Source organism: Piliocolobus tephrosceles, chromosome 8, assembly GCF_002776525.5.
Source record: "Piliocolobus tephrosceles isolate RC106 chromosome 8, ASM277652v3, whole genome shotgun sequence".
In the NCBI taxonomy this organism is placed as follows: Eukaryota; Metazoa; Chordata; class Mammalia; order Primates; family Cercopithecidae; genus Piliocolobus; species Piliocolobus tephrosceles.
In genome coordinates, this window is record NC_045441.1 from 122,933,729 (window position 1) to 122,951,916 (window position 18,188).

The 18,188-nt window shown below is 38.0% G+C and overlaps 1 protein-coding gene across 5 annotated transcripts in view; it reads left to right on the top strand.

The window, feature by feature from the left end:
• The window catches only part of EXOC4 (exocyst complex component 4), an 821,075-nt gene that overhangs the window by 496,100 nt on the left and 306,787 nt on the right, over positions 1 to 18,188 (top strand). The window lies entirely within an intron of this gene.

An 18,188-nucleotide genomic window follows, 5' to 3' on the forward strand; every position in this document is an offset into this window, starting at 1 on the left:
GGGAGCTTGCAGTGAGCTGAGATCCGGCCACTGCACTCCAGCCTGGGCGGCAGAGCGAGACTCCGTCTCAAAAAAAAAAAAAAAAAAAAAAAAGAAATTATCTAAACTATTAGCTTCTTCTAATTTGAAGATAGTGTTACATCTCCAAGGGTACTGCAAAAAGGAGCTTGGGTACCATGTGAACCAGCATGCATGTAAGTTTCCTATCAGCTCCAAGTTGTGTTGGTACTTCCATTCTGTTCAGATTGTTTTCAGCACCTGAAATGAATATGCTCTAGGCTAGTCTTCCTTTTTATATATGGAATACACTTATAAAATAGATGGATTATTTTAACAGTTTGTAGCTGTGGAAGAGAGCGAAACCAACCTGTACAATGGAGATTGAAACATAGCTTGAGACCCGAAAGTATACTCTTAGTTATAAAATGTAATATGAATGTAAATTATTTGTTGTGGTTTAGACCTGATACTCTTACTTCTGGTGCCTTTTATGAATGCCTGACATAGTACAGGACTATACTGTTTTCTAATAGAACAACAAAAGACATTTTATGAAAGGATGGCATTGAACTTTATCATGACATCTACCTACCTTACAGAAGTATATGTAGAGGTTGTGTGTGTGTGTGTGTGTGTGCGTGTGTGCGCGCGTGCGTGTGTGTGTGTATAAAAAGAGATGTGTTGCAGGCACTTGACCTCATTTAATTGTGGGATCTGGCTAAACAGTCTCTGTAAGATCTTTGTCTTCACAACTCATGCTGGAGCTTGAAGTTCTAAGGCAGGCCATCAGAAGACAGAGAGGAATATAAAGTCAGGGAGAGCAGTGACAAGCTGGAACTGCGAGAATGGGCTGGAATTCATGTCATTTCTCCCTGTCTCCAGTCCTAATGATGTCCTGTAAGAGAAGCATCATGGAGCTAGAGAAACACTTAGCTTACACATCGATGAAGCAGAAAGGGGATCCAGGAAAGCTGGAGCAACTGCCTCATGAAAAGTTGCTAAGCAGCAACATTAAGGCCGCAGCTGCTGATTGTCTAAAACAGACTGGCTACTGCTTTACTTCCACCCTTCACAGCTCAAGCAAAAATGTCTCTTTCAGCCCACCCTACCCCTGAACACACAAGGAAGAAAATTCTGGAAAATGCAGTTCAGCCTGACCAGGTTGCACATTACAAAGCCATCATAACAAATAAGCCTTCTGCATAACTTGTCTAATATTTCAAAAGGGTAGTATTCTGCAACCAAGGCTTTTTCCAACCTTCTCATAATATCTGGATGATGAAATTAGAGACATAACCAGTGTATTTCCTTGCATCATTATTGTTACTGTGGGGCTGAGAGTCCTATAGCATGGCTCATTGTATTTAAGGGTAAAGGATTCTAATGTAGAAAAATTAAGAGTAAAGAAATGAAGATATTAGAGGAAATTTCTTTGAAAAGTTTCATCATCAATTTATGACATCCAGTTTTATAATATTTCATGTTATAATATAGTTTGATTCGATGAGTTAATTTTAGCAAGCAGAAAGATAGTACAAGCATGATAATAGTAATACTTGCTACCCTCATAGAACTATATGAAATAAAATTCTACTGAGTGTAAAAAAAATAATGTTAGGACTTGACAGGAAGACTTTATGCATTAGCTTGTGCACTGGAAGCAACAAGTAAGCATATGACCCTTTGAAAACTGTAGGACCATAAAATTTCCAATTTTTCACACATTTTATATATAAGAGTCTGCATGAATGTTAGCATGTACATTAATACTAAGACCTGTCCCTTAAACTTGAGGTTCATGATCTATTATTACCTGCTGGGATGGTGGAATTGCTTCATAAATGTAGTCCACCTTCATTTACATACTGACACTGCTCAGGAGAGTCTCTGTTAAAAAAAAAAAATTATCTAGAAACACTCCAACACTGTTGGGCAGTTTCATGGTTTGCTGGTTGTCTTTCATTAGATATGGTCTAACCTTCTTTCCCATGATGACAATATAAAATGCTTCAGAAACACACATCTCAGCAAATTGCTTTTCCTCATGGCAATTATTTGTCCTTCTAATTAACACTATTCCAAGACTGGTGATACTTTCTGAGAAACAAAGTCCCCTTTCTCACTCCCCCTTATAATAATAATTGCATCTGCTTGTATACAGAGAGTTTACATATGTCATTTAATGTGATCCTCTAGGAATGATGGCCCCGTTAGATAGCAGGCATAGGTTCGTTCTCTTGGGAATGATGACCATGTTCGATGAGTAGGCAGATATTAACATCCTCATGTTAGAATTCAGGAAAGGAAGACCCTGTGAGTTGGAGGTATAATAACTAGAGTGGTTTCTGTCTGTTACAGTGAAACCCTATTTGCCACCTATAGTCAGTTTCCTGTTATTTGCAGCTCAGTTAACCCTAGTGGAAACAGTCACATACAGAGTAAATACTGGAGCTAGAACTTAAATCCAGCCCATCCACCAGTAAATTCAAAGCTCTTTCAGTTATCGCATGCCTGGAAAGTTGGCAAAAACTAGAGTTCAATTTCTGGAAGCTGACCGTCTACTTTTTTATTTCATCTTTCTTTACTCTTCACTTTGTCTCCTAAAGTAGCTCCCCAGCAGGTATCTTCATCTCTCTTCCCATTCTTGCCTCTAAACACAGGTCTGTTCTTATTCATACCAGCGTCTCTCGCCAGCATGCCTGAGCTGACCTGAGCATGCCAGGGCCCCTTTCTACCCACTGTTCCAGCCCTGCTGCTCTCCCGCCGATCATTTCAATTATGTTTCAAGATATAACTTAAATGTAACCTTCTAAAAAATATGAAACCTCCTGTTTTCTTTCTTTAGTTAACGTAACACCTTGCTCCTGTCATAATTATTGTTCCTATCACATTGTATCATAATTATTTGGGTGTTTCTCTCCACTAGGGAAAGACCTTTCTAGAGAGAAAACTTCGGTCATATCTGGCCCTGTATTCTACCATCTGGGACATAGTTGGCACTCAGAAAATGTTTCCTGAACTTCTGAAACATTGAGTGCTCTAATTGAACTATGTGCATAGTACGGTATTACTTTTCAGAATTAGGTAATTCAAAATCCTAAAGATATTTTTCAGCTTTCATTTCTGAACCTTAAATTTAAGGTACCCGAACTAACATTTCACTAAGGCATGTTTGAAACCTATATTATGGATGAGTATCTATGACTTTGTCTGATGCTTTTCATACTGTTGTATAGATTGTAGTATGACTTCGTTTCTCAGTACCTTCCAATGAATTGTTTGCCATTTGCTGATTTGGACTGGTGATAGACTTATTCCTGAGACTAGCTGATTACAGTGCTCTCAGGGACCAATGGAGCTATTTTAATAGAAATCCATTTGCCCTTTCATGAAATGAATGCCCCCAAAGTCTGTAGAATTGTCATGTCGTAATGAATGTGCTGTTGTTGTTATTATAATATTCTTTGTAAGTACTAAGCTACTTCTGCGGCTGCTTCTACTGCTTATCACACCATCTGTGTTAAATACCAGTCATTAGCCCTCTTTTTTAGTCTAATGCTTTTTTAATTATTTTTTCCTTTGAATGATTGGATTCCTTCTCCTGTCCCTTTCCCTATGCTTCTTGGATTAGATAACACTAACACCGTTTTTAGGGCTGTTGCTAGCTAGCCCTTGAGAAAGTCCCCTTTTTAGAGATTTCTGGTTACTTTTAGCATTGAGAACTGCTCCTGCTTCATTTATTTCTTAGAGTTCTGCTTTAAAAGATACAGTAAAACAGAATGCAACATGATACCCTGGTTTACCAAGGTCTTCTTGGCTCCTAGAAAATGGATTTGTGACAACTTTACTGAATTATGTTTGCTTAAAGTGAGCTACACCTTGATAGCAATTTAAGATTCCCAACATATAAGATATTATTAGTATTCCATAAAACTTGGATTTATGAAAAACCAAAAGGTTTAAGGCATTTTAGAAGTATTTTTAAAGCTAGTTTCATATCCCGCAGCAAGAAAACCATACATTTCTCTCTGACAAAGGAATCAGAACCTGTTAAAAGCATTTGTCAGTGATACATTAATATTCAGGATAGCTCTTGCAATGTTGCTTAGTTTTTGGTTTGTTTTTTCCCCCAAGTTGACACTTTAAATACAACAGCAGTTAAAAGGGAACACATGTAGCTCCAAAGGATGTCACCTTCATTCCTGGGTTGTGCATCCCCCTGGAGTTGTGGACCTGGAAGTTCTAACAGAATATGTGTTAAAAATAGGGGAAACATTATTTTAACATCGAAGGAGGAACAAAGAAAAAGGGATTGTTTTTGCTTTTCCCAGCTGCCCTCTGGTGGCAAAGGCACCACAGACAACAAAGACGTTTAACAAAGATTCTTGGCTGTGTAGGTGCTGCTGGTGGTTCTTATGAGGGTCTTAAATCAAAGTCTGTGCTGTACATTCGTGCTTCTGAAAAAGAAGAACAGAATATTGGGTCTCGTAATTACGTTTCACTTCCCAGCGGCATCTCTTCTTATCATAGTAGCACCAGGCTCTACCAGCTCAGTCAATACTTGTATATTAACAAGAGACAATCGATAGAAAAATTAAAAAGAAAAGTCAAAGTAATTAGGCTAAAGCTGCTGCTTATGAGTTTTCAATAATTACTTTAGCTTCCTCTTGTTTTCCCATCTCCAGAAAAATAGGGCCTGATTGAAGGCCCTGATTGAAGGGTCTGGGTCGTGTTTGACTGAGGACATGTCAAAATTATACAAAGCCAAGCAGGAAATAAAATTAAGCTGTATTTGTTTTAGAGCAGTAAAAGGGGCTTTGCATGATGGCATGGGAAGAATAGATGTTGATTTAAATGTGCCCCTTAGCAGCTGTGCCATTGTTGGTACCTGTTTCATGTCATCAGTTTCTGTACTACTGGCAGTAGCCCACTCAAAAGCACTATGACATGTCATATATTAAAGCTCCAGAGGAAGATAGTGGATGGATTTCTCCCCAAAACATCAGGATATTTTTGAAAACTAGATGCCATCCTTTACAAAATCATGAAATAAGTCAAAAACCCCCATGGTTGCCATTGTGGGCCATACTTGGGCCATTGTTTTTTATGGACATAATTGCTGGAGATCACTGTCCATTTAGTGAGGCTTAATCAAAAAGCCATACACATTAGGTGAAGAAGCTACTTGGGTGTTTTCGTGCCCTGATGCTGTGAAGTCTTCTAAGTAAATCAGAGCCACCCTGCTTCTCACTGCTACTTATTAGGTTGGTGTGTCTGCCTCCTAGGGGAAGGAGAAAACCAGAGGAATTCCTAGTTTTGGAGAGAGAACTCTAAGGAGGAAGGATAGGCTACTGAGAGAGATATTTCATTTTTTATGTTCATTTACAGTCTTCATTTGCACTATTTCTGTCAGCTCAAAGCACTTTATAAACTTTACAACCAAATTATGTACCAACATCATTTCATTCATTCCTGATATATAGCTGTTAAACATCTGCCAGGTACACATTTCCTACAGGCAGAAAAAAAAATGTGGAACAGAATTAGATCTTGTTAAATGTACAGAGAAAATGTAGATATGGGGCACATTATGTGAAGATATTTATTGAGCACCTATGTACAAGGCATTATCGAAGACATCTTCTATACAGGAACTATAGCAAACTCTTAACTCTGCCCCTCACCACCGCTGTCCCCCTGAACCTCCCCTCCTTCCCTCGTAAGTTCATTAATCAAAAGTGAGTGATGGAGCCAGGATTTGAATCCAGGAGAGTCTGATTTAAAAGCACAAACCTTTCATTACAATTTTTACTTGATGTTTAAAAGAAAGCCTCTCTAGGGGAAGAAGAAATGTATGAAGCTGGTATTTACTCAGTGAACCCAAAATCTAACTGATGATAGAGATGTTGGTTTGGGAGAGTGAGATAGAAGAGTATTGAATTAAACGTACATGCCCAAAGGCATTGAAAAGTAAAGAGGAGGAGGCATAGATAGAACCAGAGCTTTATGAGAACTATTGTTGATTATTTTTAATGCTACAAATGGCTTTATATTATTCCACCACTGGTTAAGCTTGCATGTGTGAATCCCTGCTGTCTGTAAAACCTACAGCACGTAAAACCTTTGCTGATTGGTGACTTGGCTCTGTCATTTTTATAAAACTGTACCAAGGCTTGCAGAAAATGCTTGATTCTGTACACCCTTTCACTGAGGCCAATGAATTACACATGCAGCCAAACCTGAACAGAGCTGATGGCTACATTTTTGCTGCTTTTTGCTCGTGATCCCAAGTGTGTAGAAGGTTCTAGCTGATGATTTCATGGTGAAACTAGTACATAATAAGCATTTGTTTTTTTACTTAAAAAAATAAAGTTATTCCAAATGCATAATCACTTCTGGATCAGCAATGTCTGGAAATTTGCCAAGGAGATAATTTTTGAAATTCACTTTTTCTCCCCTTTCTTGATCCTTTTTATTTCATCATTCCCAGGAAATGTTCTTTCTACTGCTCTGCCTTTTTTCTTTCATATTTGTTGCTTCCATTGTCTCTCCATATTTTTTGTCTTTACTGTTTTGATTTTCACCCTATAGAAAGTTTGTGTGCCAAATACCAAATAAGAATGATGGAATATTATGCAAGCACTAAGGCAGTAGAGTGTAGTTATGTAATAAGAGCTTACAATCAAGTACAACTGCCTGGTTTGAATCTCAACTGTTCTTCTAATTAATTATATAATCTTCAGTAAGTTCTTTAAACTTACTGTCTAATTTTATATTCTATAAAATGAGAACTATAGAAGTATCTTCTAGCATTATCAATATTAAATGACTAACATATAGAAAGTATTGTGTACACAGCACTCTATAAATATATGTTAACCTATTTAATAACAAAAACTTATTAAATTATGTCTATAAGGTATGTGTAATGATACAGAAAATGTTCATGAGAGAACTTTAAGAAAGAGGATATAAAGTGACATATGATCACAACTATTAAAATAAACATTTAAACATTTTTAAAAGGACTGGAATAAAATAGAACAAAATATTAATTATGGTTTAGTTTAGAACTATTGCCTTCTGTTACTCTTTTTTTTTTTTTTTTTTTTTTTTTTTCCTGTTTGGGTTACTTATCGCAATCCAGTTACTGTATTTGTCTATTTAGTTGGTTTTGATTGTCTCTCCTTGTAGCATGTATGTTTTAAATGAGAAAGGACTCAAGTCAATCTTTTTCTACCATTATATATTGTGTCTGATGCCAAGTGTCTGGCACAGGACATCTTTTCAATAAGTACGTGTTGAGTGAATATATTTGCTTCTTACTTTTCTATGTTTTCCAGTCATGTTAACAGAAAATCCCTAACTGTTACAACATTTTTTTAAAAGACTGTTTTTAAAACATTAGCTCAGCTTTCTTAAAGGCTTAAAATAGGTAATACTTAAAAGTATTACCCTACAGTTCATGGTCAAGTATCAAGGAAGAAGAAAAAATTCTTGTATTACTGTTCACTTGTTTGTTTTTAGAAGTGGCCATTCCAACTCACAGCCTTTATTTATTTTAACTTTTTGATGTTTTTGTTGTTAGCTTTTAATCAGTCTGAGAAAATCCTAGGTATATTAATTTTCCACTATTCTGTTTTATACCGACTGAAGCTCTTCTTTTTTGATTAGGATAGTTAGTTCCAAGTGACATAAAGAACTTTCATTACTTTGCTAGTTAAATGTTACCTTAAAGCCTTGTTGTAGATGAGAAAATATCCCCGTTTTTAATTCCAAAAATTGTAGCATGGTTAATGAACTCACAGATTCCATTAATGGTTTACTCTGTATTAATTTTCCCAGTGCCAGAGTTTCTACCTAGCATGCTTTGACTCACTGAGCCACGGTGCATTTCTGCCTACAGCTAGGTTACCTGTAAGTTACCTGCAGATATGCCAGTGAGAGGAATACATGTTTCTTTGCCAGAGACTTTGCTTTCCAGTAAAACTTGGCCTTGGCATTCGTTGTTGAGGTTCATAAGGTTTTCTGTAATTCAATGCTCATTTTTAAAGATGAAACTTCAGTGAAATAGGATTGTAACGATACACACAGGTTCATACAGAGAGAATTCAAACAGAATGCAGAAACCTTCTCATCTGTTACTAACAAATTTCAAAGCCAGAGATGCAGCCCATCTTTCTTGTGATTCCTCATTCAACTGCCAGATTGACAGCAGGAAATTCTACCATGATTCTTATGAGTCAGGGCAGAGTTTTCTCTTTTCTAAAGAGGGTCTCACTGAAGGACTTTAGAGAAAGCAAAAACAGGAGATGAGAGAAAGAGAGAAGGAAATAACTTGAGGAGAGAAAGTCAGAGGCTCAGACGCGTATTTACTGACTGGCAATACTAGTAGTACAACTACACCTGGGGAATGTTAGGAATTAGGTCCAGACAAAAAGTATGTTGTTTGAAGCAGCACTTAGAAAAGCATCCACTTCTCTAAATCTTTGGTTGTAAGTGATGTAATTAGATGTGTGTAATGAGTCTTCCAGTAGCATTTGTTTACTCTGAAGGTCTGAGACTTTTCTGAGCCCTTAACTCCAAGTTGGTGGTGTAATCAGTTTTCTGAAATACCATATACTCTAATTGCTCTATATTAAGATCTGTTGTTTAATATAATATTGGAAAGCATTGCAGCAAACACACCTAAAAGCAGTTATTGAAAGTAATGTAGTCCAGAATAAAGACAACTGTATGCTAAAAAGAAGGAATAAATGGTACATTTGAATTGATCTTATGGCAGTGGTAGTACTGTTGGTCACTATCACTGTTATTTTTCTTACAGGAAATAAACTTGGCATGTTTAACTTGTGGTTAGAACTCCAAGAAGACTAATATTATAGTACTATAGTAACATTTATTTAAAATCACACCAGAAATAGTCATATAAATTGATATACTGTGAGTATCAAATGAAATAATTTGTGAATTGACTTTGAAATGAATGTACATTGAAGTGTATGTTGCTAAAATGGTGATGGTAATGTACCTTTCTGACCTTGGTGTATTCATTTACGTTTGTCAAAAAATAAAGGTGATATGAACTGTTTTGCCCCTCAGAGGATCCACTTGAGCATATAACCTGACTTCCTAGCTGCTCTGTTGCTGCCCGCTCCTCCATCCGCACGCCAACATAACTGTTCCTATTCTGAGACAGTGTTTTAAATCTGTATTATTCAGCAAGAAAGAAACAACAGTCAGGGAGAATATTAATTATTTTCTTGCCTATCAGTCACCATTACATAATTGCAACATCTACATCCTGATTGAAGATTTGATCTTTCAGATTTAGAATGTCTCATTAGCTTTTTGCTGCCCGTCTCATACTGAAAAAGGAGAATCTAAACAGTCACAAAGACTAGCAGAGCAGTAGGTTTTCTCTTCCTGTGGACATATACCTCAATCTTCGTGCTAGACCAGCCCTCTTTGCAGATCTAAGAGCTGCTGGTGTATTATGACTGGAGACACTGCAAAGCCTATATTGCCCCCAGATTTTTTTTTTCACTAATCAATTATTGACCTATCATCTTTCCACCTGACCTTAGATTTCTCCCATCATAGTTAATACTTTGGCTTAGAAAATGAACCTGAGGATTTTTTTTCAAACATGATACAGTTTTGAAGGAAGACCTTAGATCTTAGAACTCTGCAGTGACCCTTCTTCACTAACACACTTTATCAGTAATCTAGGAGAGTAAGAGCTAGGCAGGTTTCAACAGGGGGAAAGTGAAGCCTATCAATCAATGAGCCCCAGGGATGAGAGGAACCACATGAAGGCCCAGATTGGCTAGGCATTCCAGAGTTGCATGGGGTCCCCCAAATCACTCCCGTGTTTGGAGATTCACTAGAAGGACTTATGGAGCCTTAGCGTATAATTGTATTTATGGCTGTGATTTATTACACTGAGGTAGTAAGGTTACTCAACTGGATAATAAGGGGGAAAAGCACAGGTGTTGAGGTCTAGAGGAATCCATGTACAGGCTTCCTATGCTGTCACCCTTCCATGAGACGGTCATATAGAGCACACTGTTCCCCAGGAGACAAAAATGCAACATTTGTGAGAGATTCAGTGCCTAAGATCAGGGACTTGTCACCTGGTCACGTCGGCACCTCTCTCACTGACATAAACCAAAATTTCAGACTTCCAGAAGGAAATCAGGTATTTGGCATAAACTGTGTTGTTTGCACAGTCTAGACAGGAAACTACCCTTATCAGTCAGGGAAAGGGAAGCTCACTTCCAAAACCCAAATTCCCAAATGCCACTCCGAGGCCAACCTTGCAAACAGGCCCTTTTTAAGATAGCAGTCTCAGCCCGCACAAAGATAAATACATGGCTTCAATGATTTTAGTGGATAGGCAACATGTAAAAATAGGCTCAGGAGCCTGGGCAGTTGGTGCCTGTTTTCATACATGAGAAATAAATACTTTTATGCTTTCATTAGTACATATAACTCACTATTAGTAATCCAAGGAAACTTCATTACTTGGAAATTAAATTCAGGAGATTCTGGTGCCCTGCTCTTTTGTTTGAGAATCACTGTTCTCTGTGATAGACTTTTCACTGGAGCCTGAAGGGGTGATGGAAAGGAGAGATAGTCCCCCATATGGCCTACTTTACAATTTTACCCATGTCTCTGGGTCCTGATGGATAGTGGCCCATATTTAAAAGCTTTCCTCATAATCAGTCTGAAGAACTCTGAAAATGTAACTTAATTGTTTGGAGTCTTTTTTTTGGAGATAGAGTCTCACTCTGTCTCCCAGTCTGGATTGTAGCGGCATGATCTTGGCTCACTGCAACCTCTACCTCCTGGGTTCAAGCGATTCTCATACCTCAGCCACCTGAGTAGCTGGGACTACAGGGGCGCCGTACCACACCCAGATAATTTTTTGTATTTTTAATAGAGATGGGGTTTCGCCATGTTGACCAGGCTGATCTTGAACTCCTGACCTCAGGTGATCCACCCACCTTGGCCTCCCAAAGTGCTGGGATTACAGGCATGAGCCACCAGGCCTGGCCTGTTTTGAGCTTGTTCAGTCTATGTCATAAGTAAACCTAATCTTATTAAACTTCAAAGGGATAATATTGTGTCTAAAATTTCAATTCAAGCACTGAGCATAATATGAATTAGTATCTTAACATCGAACCAATGGTCAATTATTTTTCTAAGCTAAATTGCTTTTACTTTTACAGTACCTTGAGGTTCAGTAGAAGACGAACCCTAACACTTGTTTAAGACATTCTGCTCTCCCTTGTTGGGCTTCCTAAAGGTGGTTGGTGTTTTTTTTTTTTTTTTTTACCAGTGGATTTTGGTGCCATGAACTCTAAGCAGATAAGCCACTGAGACCAAAATGAGATTGCTGGAAATGTAGCTAAAACACTTTTCAAGGAATCCATTGAACTCCATTTCCTTAAGAGGTCCTATGCTCTTTTGGTTTTATATGGTATTCCCTAATTGGAGGTTCAGAGCACCATTGGTAGCTCACTGGTTTCTTCTGTAATGAATGTATATGTAAAGCAGAATGCCTGTAGTGCTTCATGCTGTGAGGAATCCAGCTTTAAAACTATGGTCAAGGTAGCGTGCTGCTGGAGAACGTAACTGTTGTGTGAGGGGATTATGGACTTGTTTTTAACCCTTTTTTTTTTTTTTTTTTTTTTTTTTGAAATAGGGCCTCATTCTATCTCCCAGGCTGGAGCACAGTGGTACAATCATGGCTCACTGCAGCCCAAATCTCCTGGGTTTAAGTGACCCTCTCACCTTAGCCTCTCAAGTAGCTGGGACCACAGGCTCACAGTACCATGCCCAGATAATATTGTTTACTTTCTGTAGATACGGGGTCTCCCTATGTTGCCCAAGCTGGTCTCAAACTCTTGGGCTCAAGCTGTCTTCCTACCTCGGCCTCCCAAAGTGTTGGGCTTACAGGTATGAGCCACTGTGCCCCGCCTTGAACTTTTTTGATGGGAAAACTTACAAAGACCCATTTTTGGAAAGCATGAAGTTTCCTGAAATACAAGAATCACACCACTTGGACAGACGTTGTTTGTATTTCACGCCCACACACGTGTGTTAGTGTGGAGGAGAACCATTTTGGAAGAAAGTACTTTTTCCCCTGAACTGGTTTCCTGAATCCTTTGAGTTTCATGTTTTATGGAAGACCATCAAAATATTTGGAAGGCCAGCTTATTTCATGGTCACAAAGGCAGCTTTAATTGCTTGCATAAAGTTGGAGCCTGTCTTTCTCCTTTTCCAACAAAGTGACATTTATTAGCATTTCTCTGGTAGTTATTTGTAATTGCACTAGTGTTCACCATTCCCAAATGTTACAATTAAATCATTTGGGAGTCTAGTCACATTTCTAAGCAGATGTACCAAATTACAGCTCAAGACTTCTGCTTGAAATCTAGAGATCCAATTAGTAAAATTTTGGGGTTGGGAAGGGTTAGCCAGGGAAAGACCTGAGAAAACACATAGCCCAAAATAGTTTGAAATTTCCTTGCTGCTTTGCCTCCACCCAAAGTTGATTTGTCAGCATGTAAGGGGGTGTTACATCTTCTCAGAAACTGCTTGGCTTTCTTTTCATTCAAGTTTAATTGGTTTTCATGGACTGAATTGAAGCAGGAAGGCAGAAGTTAGGTAGATGATGTAAGTGAGCAAATCTCCATATATAGCAGCATCTTGATTTAGGTGTTTGTTTTTTGTTGTTCTTTTATTTCTGTCAAAACCACAGCTTCCTATGTAGCTCTTTTTGTCACATGGGTTCTTACGTTGTCTTAGAACTATGAAACAGTTACATCTACTTTTCCTTTTTAACTTGATTCAAGAGCCCTTGAAACTATCCTTTTACATACTATTTTTCTTCACTTGGAACAGCTACTCTATTATATTCTCTGAATTTTCTAATTTATTTTCTTCAAGACCAGCATTAGCCAGGTACTGTGGCCCCTACTTTTACTTTCAGAACTTTGGGCAGCCAAGGAGGGAGAATCGCTTGAGGCCAGGCCAGGAGTTTGAGACCAGCCTGCGCAACATTGTGAGACTATCTCTCTACCAAAAAAATAAATAAATAAATTATCTGGGCATCGTGGTATGCCTATAGTCCTAGCTACTTGGGAGACAAAGGCAGGAGGATCTCAGGAGCCGAGGAATTTGCAGGTACAGTGAGCTATGATCATGCCACTGCACTCCAGCCTGGGCAACAGAGTGAGACCCTTTCTCTTAAACAAACAAACAAAAAGACCATTATCTAAAATTTCTTCCTCTAGTAAGTCTTCCTTTTCTGGGGGACTCATTTATGTTTCCTCAGCACTTAAGAATTTAATTTTACTTGCTTTAAAAGGGAAGCTCTGTGATCAGGAGGATAAAGCATGGGTGGCAGAGTCCTAACGTTTTTGGACTCGCAACTGCCTTTGCTGCTTTCTGTCTCTGTGAATTTGGTCAGATCAGTTAATTTCCCAGTGCACAATATTCTCATCGTAAAATGGGACTAATGGTACCCACCTTTCTGGGATGATGTTTTCTCATTTGCTCATTTGTTCTTTCATTCATTCAGGATGTGTATTGAGCATTTACCCTGTGTGAAGCCCTGTGCCATCACTAGAATGTCAGGAAGGACATAGTCTATGCTGTCATAAAACCCACCATCTGTTAGGGAAAATGAACATTAAAAATGTGATTATAAGTGTGATCACTGTTTAAAAACAAAACAACAACAAAAAAGAGTGAGTACAGGATGCCATGGGAGCATTAAATAGAAGAAAGAAGGGGAAACCATCAGTCTTTCTTTTTTGGTGGGGTATGGAGAGAAGGCACAAGCAACTTTCCTCAGCATGTAAATGTTAACTTAATGGATGTCTTCATGAAAGATAAGGAAAAATAGGCCTTGTTTTGCTGCCCTTAGCAAAACTTGCAGGTGTTTCACCAGTCTCAGTTTCCCAGTTCTTCTCAACCTTTGACTGCTCCCCTGACTGTGTCAGACATCATCCCACAAAGATGCCCAACCTGCAACACCATGTTTTGCTAATGCCATCCTGCTTAGGCAAAGCTGGTTCATCTGTCTTCCTTTCTCTGTTATTTGATCATTTCTGCTTCTGCAACATCATTCTTTTTATCCTTATCCTGAGGAATATTCTTGATATTTTTCTTCACCATATTGACCAACTCTTTTAAAGATCAAAGAACTCAATCTTTTAAAAATGTGCTTTATATATAAATTATGTTCTGTGCCTTTTCAGCTTAAATGTATAAATATAGAAAACTTGATCCATTAGGAATGGGAATGGGAAGAAGGTGAGGTAACTGTTCTTTCCAAAGACCAACTTTGTAGTCCTCATTGTAACTGTTTGTTTTCTGAATCTGCTACCTTATTGTGGTCTCAGTGAGACAGGATTAGAATTTATTCACCTTTGTATTACTAGCATGGACACCCAAGAATGATAGACACTTGATAAACTGTTACTTAAGTAAAGGAATATATTAACAAACATTTAGGGTTGAGCTTAGATTATATCTAAACAACAACCCTAAACTCTAGAAATCAGCTGTGTAAATATCTAATAGGTAATTAGAAATAATTATTACTACAGAGATATACTGAAGATGTTAAATCACCCTACCAGGGGAGGTACAGAAAAGCTCGATGAATGTTATACTATTGATGTTAAAGGATGGCAAGAATTTCTCCAGGTGAACAAGGAAGGAAGCACATTCTTGCCTGAGGAGTCAATGTGTAGAAAGCATAGAATTGGAATCTCACATTTTTGCACAGCTACAAGTTTCTCACTGTACCTAGCATGCTGAGTGTATTTAGTGGCGTGAACTTGAGGCTGGAAGGGTGGAGCAAGGCTGGAACCTCACTGATGTATAGAGGCCTGATTTATAGAGGACTCAGAACTTTAGACTTTATGGGTTGGGGAATGTTGAAGGAGTGTAAGTCAAAATGATTTGATCAGATTTGAACTTGAAGAAGGTGGAAAAAAGGGAAGAGAAGGTGATTATAACTCTTCTAATGTGCCAGGCAAAAATTCACATTATTTATATATATTAACTCATTTAATCTTCACATCTTCGATGCCCAGAATAATGTGTCAGTCATGTAGAGGATGTTTTGAATGGGGGCAAAACTAAAGGCAATGGGAGTAGTTTATTATAATACCCTGGTTGAGAATGATGGGTCCTTGAAATCAGATTGTTTCAGTAAGACTGAGATAAGGGGTTTTGTCACAAGAATTGACAGGTCTTAGCCTGTTGGAGGTACAGGGGAGGGAGAAGGCCATGGTGACCCCCCCTGGTTCTGCCCTGGGCAGCTTGCGATGGCAGTGCTTTTCTCTGAGCTAGAGACTGAAAGCAGAAGCAGGTTTCTGGAGAAGGATGTTAAATTTAGGTTCGAATTTGTGGCATTTGAGGTCCCAAACAAATACTGAGAAGGAATATATTCGTTCGTTAGGAATGCCTCTCAAGAGCTCAAAGGGTTATCAGCAAAAGGTTTATGAAAGGGAGTTATTGGTACTTGGGTGCTCGCTGGGACCATGTCAGTAGTTGAAATGAACTATGTAGTTTGTTAAATAAGAAGAGAACTAGGTGACACCGTAGGGAACATAACCATTTCGGGAATGGTCAGAGGATGGGGACTAATGTGAAGATTCTACTACTATATACTGTTAACATTTTTGCTGTGATAAAATCATTAGCCATCATAAATGTACAGTATGGATTGATTATATGAGATGCTTTGATGTACTATGAGCTATGCATATGTACTATTTTAAAGTCCAACTTGATTGTACTTTAAATTTAATGCTAACAAATAGGACAGACATCACATATTTAGTTGATAATAATTTTCTTTCTTTCTTAGAATTTAGAAGGGCTAAGAAGTATTATTTCTAAGACGTAGTCAAAAGCTCTTCAAAGGGACTAAATTGATGTTTTCTTTTTCTCTGCATACTTGCCCTTGCTCTTAACGAGGAGGGATTGTTTGCATTTTCCCACAGATCTGTAAATACAGTATTATAGTTGCTGGTCAGTGAATGCATATTGATGATGTTCTTTTCCCTACTTAAAACAAAAATCTTGCCGGAAACGTTGACCCTACATTTTTTCCAACATCCCTTTCTCTATCAACTCTTAGCCTATTTAAAATATAATGAAAAGCTGAGAAACAGGCTAAAGATCAACAGAAAATAAGTGCTGACAAAGCCTTCATTTACCAGTTTTATTTCCACAAGGCTTACTTGATGTTACATAAATTCTTCACACAATGAAACACTTAGTAAACCATTCATTTATATATATATATCTATGTATCTATATATATATATATTTTTTTTTTTTTTTGAGACTGAGTCTCACTCTGTTGCCAGGCTGGAGTGTAGTGGTGCGATCTCAGCCCACTGCAACCTCTGCCTCCCAGGTTCAAGTGATTCTCCTGCCTCAGCCTCCCAAGTAGCTGGGACTACAGGTGCATGCCACCATGCCCAGCTAATTTTTGTATTTTTAGTAGAGATGGGGTTTCACCATGTCGGCCAGGATGGTCTTGATATCCTGACCTCGTGATCCACCCACCTTGGCCTCCCAAAGTGCTGGGATTACAGGCGTGAGCCACCGCGCCTAGCCTCGTTTATAATTTTTAAAGGGTCTATAGAATAAAAACAGTAACACCTAATTCCATTTGCAAATGCCTAGCATACTAGGCTCTGTGCATATAGGTACAGTACATGTCTCCTCTTATCCACAGAACTATGTGCTCAAACACCGTGAACTTCTTAAACCATTTCCAAGATATTCCTGTTTTTAATTTCTTTGTGTCTCTTGTCAAGGTGGAATCTTTGACTTAAATAACTTGCTTTTCCTTCTCTATTTTACCTCTTCATCCTCCATGACTTAGCTGATATTACCAGAGTCTGCATAGTGGCTGTACTGTGAATAAGATCATTGGGAAAATAGTCTGATGCTAATGAAATATCTGAATGAAGAAAAAACATCATATTCTATCCCAGCATAACTCATTTTAGTTCCATACCCTCCAGCTCTTTTCCTCATGCATGTGTATTCTTATAAAACCACTTGTACTGTTTTGTATTCTGCTTTTCTCTTACACAGCATATTTTTTCATATTTCTATATAATTTTCGTATCATTTACGTCATAAAAACAATGTTAACCCATTACAGAAAATAAATCAACCATAATTACTATCTTGATGACACTTCCTGCTTTTTTTCCCCTAAGTACTTGTGTTACAATATAAGGTAAGGGGTGGGGGGTGTTTAGCTGAGGAAGCCTAGACTGTCACTTTTAATTTTGATAATGTTACTTTTTCACAAGTTATTTCAGATTCACTTAACCTCTCTGATCTTTCATTGTCTCACCTGTAGAAGAGTGTTGAGCTTGATCATCTGTAAGATTATCTCGAAAGTCCTGTTAAGCTCTAACTAGTCTGTGACTCGATGACCCTCTGAATGTTATAATCCTCTATAATGTTGGTGATTCTTCACCTTTTTTGTGTCATACACCCCACTGAGAATACGGTGAAAGTTCTGAATCCTCCTCCATTTAAAATTGCCACTGTGCACAAACGTATATAATGTTTCATACAATACCATCTGGGGATCAAGAATCTTTTGCCCTAAGCATAGGAAAGAAAAATTTATGGAAATGACATAAAATTCAGAAAGTATTCCCTATCTAGGAGGTGGGAGAAATTATGTGGCTTATTTTACTCTAATATTATGCAACCAGGAAAGTAGAAAATTGGAAGATATTCTGAAAAGCATGTATAAAACGCATTGCAAGGTTACATAAAATGGTGACTAAAATGAGTTCAATATATCTGGATCTGATCTGATTATTTAGCTTAGGAGAATCACTGTTGTCAAAGATGGTGACTCTGGAAATGCTAAACTCAGGCTTCTAGAATGAGAAGGGGAAAATGGGCAAGGTCACGATGGTCTAGCTGCTTTTTAAAAATATGTATTAAAGACTTGAATATGTTTCCTAGCTTCACTGTATATTATTAGAAAATCTATCTGTGAAATTGGTTGTTCGAGTTTCATTTTCTGTGTGTAAGTGGCTGTTCAGATGCTTACATGCTGTCTTAATGCCGAAGATGCCACCCATTTTTCCAGGGCCCTCTTCTTACATGGGAAGATA